Genomic DNA, 5,573 nt, shown 5'->3' with positions numbered 1-5,573 from the left:
CTTATAATTTCTATATAAACTACATAAACGTTTCTAATAACGGTATTCCCATAATTGACACAGTTATTCTGATATGGATAATTCATTAAACCAAAATTAATTAATTTAAACAAATTTAGAAACATTTTCCATGACTAACTATCAATAAGTCTGTTTTTTATAACTTCTAATATATTTAAAATGTGTTTGTACGATGAACAAAAAATATTCAATCAAGTTTCGGAAAATGAATTAAATGTCAAAATAAGTATTGTCATTCGCGTAAAATCAAAAGAATGAATATAAAAACATAACATCGTAACTTTTCATGAATTAATCATCAATTCATTGAAAATGCTTTTTTAATATCAAAATACCCATAGTGTGTTCAATTAAAAAAATTTATTTTTATTTATGGCTTAATTTTCTTTTTATCAATTTCATCTATTTAAACGTTTTCAGCCCATTATGGAACATTGCAAAACTCCTTAATGCATCTTTTGACACTTTCCTCTGATCTATATTCGTCAACTGCTCTACTTCTGTCAAATGGCATGAGTTTTTATTGGATAAAAATTATTTTTCAGATATACATACAAATTCAATATATAATGTAAGGCTTCTGATTTTTGAAGATCTATATGTAAAGATTGTGGATAAAAAATTGGTAATACTATGTTTTCATGTATTTATTAGGATAACCAATTTAAAAAATTGTTAAGTTGTCTTTGGAGATTAATTATTGAAATATTTCAAAGATTAATTTATTGTTACAACCAAAAATTATAAAAAAGATAACACACGTATTTTTATGGATATAGACAAGATATTATCATATATTCTGATATTCCAACTTTTACAATAATAATTATATAGTTAAGGAATTTTCACCCAAAGGTATTTGTAATATAAGTTCAATTCAAATAAATATGCAATATAATACAGCTTCTTATCATTAAATAGATCCAGCCATCTTAGATTTTAATCTTTATTTTGTTTATATTTTAGATAGGCCTGTAAAATGAAATTATTAATAATGTAAATCAAAATCGCAGGACTTTTTATTTATCAAGCAATAAAAAGAATACTAGATCTTGAGTAAAGTAGGTCCCAAATCCTTATTCATTTAAATCATTTCATAAATGAGTTCAGATCACATGAAAAATTAAATGTACTGAGAATTCCAATAATTATATGAAAACCTTAAGGCTATGTTAAATTGAAAATTTTATTCTCTATTTGTAGATGTTTAATATGGTTGTTGAGTTATGCATAAAATACAATAATGATAAAACACACAATCTGCCATGAATTAGCAAAGTATTTAGTTAAAAAATTATATTTGTATATATAAAAATCATATTTTATGATAATATTATGACAAAGGCTTCAATTACAATGGTAATATTTGCCCTGTTACAATTTTCAGGACCTACTGCAAAAAAACATCTTCTTTTTTATATTAAATATTTTCGCCATTATAAAAATGATTGAATAATTAATTTTATTAAATGATTTATAAATACAATAATATGAACCCCATATGTATAGTTACTGGCCATGATGATTTAAGGTGAGAAAAGGAGCAAAAAAAGACAGGATTATTATCTTGGGGCTAAAAAATGGTTTTAAAATTGTAAAAACCATAGTGTAATTATTCTTATAGAGAAAACATAACTTTTAACTTTAAATAATAATAATAATAATTAGAATTAAAAATCAAGTAAAAAAAATTGATAATTCTTAAATCCCACACATTTGTTCTCCTGCAACAGAAGAACCTTATTTAGCGGTAAAAGATTGGTTGGTTAGATTAAAAATAAAACAAATAGACACTGTTTCATCTTAAAGCATATTTTTTTAAGATGTGTGACATTGAAATATTATATAAATTGTGTTTCAAATTCTCTAAGCCAAGTTTTAAAAATATAAAGCGCCAAACTTAAAATATCAATATATATATATATATAATTTTAAACTTCTTAACAAATGAATAATTTTGACCCTTGGATGAAAGTTTTAGTAGATGGTTGTTTTGATGTCTTTCATTATGGACATGCAAATGCCATTCGTCAAGCGAAGGCTTTTGGAGATGAGTTAATTGTTGGTCTTAATACATCCGATACAATAACCGTGCATAAAAACACGCCAATAATGACAGATGATGAGCGAATTGCTATTATCACAGGGTTAAAATGGGTAGATACCGTGATCACTTCTCCATATATGCTTGATTACAGAATAGTTGCAGAGAATAATATAGATCTGATAGTTCATGGTGAAGATGAAGTGGTTGACAGCGATGGAAACGATTGTTACGGGCAGGCAAAAGCAGAAGGAAAGTTTAGGCAATTCGAAAGAACTTTTGGAATATCAACATCAGAAATTGTTGGTAGGATGCTCTTTAGAAAGAAGCGTAATCCAAAGATCAACAAAAGCCTAGATGAGTACCATAAAAGTCTTATCGAAGCTTTTGGTGTTCCGAGTAAGAAGCCATTTGGGAAGATCATATTTCTTGACGGTTCTTTTGATTTGTTTCATGCTGGACATGCTTCGATCATAGAAGCGGCTAAGAAAAGAGGGGATTTTCTAGTTGTGGGTCTCCATAGCGATGACGAAATATATACATTCAAAGGGGAGGATCCAATAATGAGAACGAACGAAAGAAAATTGTGTCTTTTATCTAATAAAAATATTGATCTAATAATTGACAATTCTCCATTCATAGTTACACAAGAATTTATCAAGCAGCATAAAATTAACGAAATAGTATGTGGAAAGGACTTGAAAAGTAACTATAGACATCTACAGAATCTTGTTACGATTCATGAATTTAAAAATGAATTTTATTACTTAAATGTCAATTTGATTGTTCAAAGAATCTTAACGAATTATGATGAATACGTTAAAAAAACCGAAAAAGCACGCAAATCATGCGAATAAATAAAAATTTACATGTTTATTAATCATATTTACGATTTAAAAAAACACAACATTTTTTTCACATCTTCATGTTTATTTTAATTGAGTTGATAGATATTCAAAATTAAACACATGATACAATAAGTTAAATTGCATATAGTTTTTCCTGTGTTTAGTATATTATAATATTTATAGAAATAAAAGTATACATATATGAATAAGTGATTTAAAGTGATTGACACGTATCGAAGTGTTTCTCCAAATATATTTCTTCGATTCTGAACTATAGAAAAAGCGTAAATAGTTCATCAATAATTATAAAAGCATCATATATGTATTAAATACCTTTTTTAAAATATGATTGCGCAATTTTTATGGCAATTTTATAAACAGATTTAATATACTTTATAATAAATCATAGGGAATATCCTGTAGAATTTATAAAATAATTTTAACAAAGGTGAAGCATGTAGGAATTAACATTAAGAATGCATTATAACTATAACTTATCTTCATATAAAATGAAAAATAAATTGAACCTCATGAAATAATAAATATATATAATAATTATTAAACAATTGAAAAAATCTGAAATTAGAATTTTAAAATGGCTAAAAACAGGTAGTTATTTATAAAAAAATATAAATAGGTTGTTATCTATATATTTAAAATATTTTCTAATAACTTTATTTTAAATATATCCAAAGTAATTTTATGCTATCATAACTATGGAAAATACAATTTGAATGGGAAAAAGAACGCCTTGAATAAAAATAAAATGATAATAAGAGCGGAATAATATATTATTAGCCAAAAAATAGATATAATTGACACGACATAAAATTATTACAAAGTAATAATCTTTAACAATTAAAAAAGTTTGAAAACCCAATAACCATTAGCTTTAAATAAGAAAGAGGGTTTAACTCAGAGCTTAAAATGAAAATATTTGGTCAAAAATATAGAAATAGAGCGATCGTATACATCATGAATAAAAAATAAATAGAATTTAATTCATGAAACATTAAAATAATAATGAAGATAATTTTAAAGTCTCATATATCATAAGATTATATTTGAAATTATTAAATAATACATAAAAAGTTGAAATATACATTGATCTAAAAAGATTTTTAAAATTAAATCGATAATACGAATAGTACATAAATCGTAAAGCTCATAAAAGATGTATAATAAAATCTTTGTTTTTAAGACCATGATGAAAAAATATTCTTAATACTCTAGGCGTCTATTAAAACACGAATATAAAAAAAGAATGCTTTTCTGGCTTTTAATATGTTCAAATTTTTTTAAAAAAAACAGTTCTTCTTGTGATATTTAAATGATTGATTCCTCATATATTTTTGCTATCTGTTTCGGCTAGAATTACCAAGTTTCATTTGTATCATAGCACGAAGCTCATGCAAAGGGCATTATGACCAGCCTATTTTTATATTAATAAACATTCATATCCAAATTTATCAGTAATTGACACATATTATGTTGCATTAATTAATGTTTAAAATTGTTATGTAATCTTCTCAAAAAGGAAGATTTTATATACCCCAGAATAGATTTATTAAACATTTATTTTGAGTTCAAATAGTAACTTTAAAAATTGCGAGAAATTAATTTCATATGGAAAATAAATATATTTAATGGATAAAAAAATCGAAAATATGAGCTAAATTTTAACATTTTTTATAACTAATTTTTTTTTATCACAAAAGTGATTTTTTACATGATTTATCAAAAAAAAGCATATACGTTGGATATTTTTGAATGGAATATGATTATAAAAAATAGTGAAGTACATATAAGGAGAATTTTAGGCTATGTCATAACACATAAATTTTAAAAGTCAAATTATTTCCAAATACAATTTTTTTTATTCATTTATATATAGATCGTTATTGAGTTAAATAAATTGCAATCTATCTATGAATTATTTTTTCCAAAAAATAAGTATCACCCCCAAAAAATATGCTTCAGAGGGCACGATATAATAGGAAAACCAAAATTTTTACTTAATACATAATAGCATGATTGCTGTTGTCTAAAATATAAATGCTTGCACAAACATGAAACTGTAATGACATGGATGGTGTTTTTATAAAACTTCATAAAAAATATGTTAAGGAGTTAAAAATCCCGGACGAAGTAGAAGCATACATGCAAGCTCTCACACTTCGCAAGACACTTAAACACATCTCATTTGAGATAAGAAGTGCAGTTGATGAATATAGATCAGGGGAAGGTGTCAAAAGATGCATCAAGGAGATGTACAATATTCCCAATGGGGTGACCACATCTAAATAGATAAAATTGATTCAAAAGAAAATTATACCATAAATGAAAAATATATAGGAATGAAATAAATATTAAACCCCATTTCAGATATTAAAGTAGAATAAAAATTATAAAGCTTCAAGTTTAGATAGAAATACACACATTGATCATTTTCTTATGTCTATTGTACCAGTAAAAAAAATGTTTAGAATAGAAACTTACTCATGAAAAAAAGTAAAAACTATTTGTGCAACAAAGCATTTTCTCTTGTTCTAATATATGAATAGATAGATATTTGAAATATAAATGTGAGTATATAAATAAATTCTTGAAAGGGAAACCATGCAATAATTTCAATCGTATCATAAAATAGTTTTTCTTAG

The sequence above is a fragment of the Rhyacophila brunnea genome, unplaced genomic scaffold (genome assembly GCF_057557595.1).
Source record: "Rhyacophila brunnea isolate RB1 unplaced genomic scaffold, BYU_Rbru_1.0 scaffold_209, whole genome shotgun sequence".
NCBI lineage: Eukaryota > Metazoa > Arthropoda > Insecta > Trichoptera > Rhyacophilidae > Rhyacophila > Rhyacophila brunnea.
Note: the sequence above shows the minus strand (reverse complement) of the source record.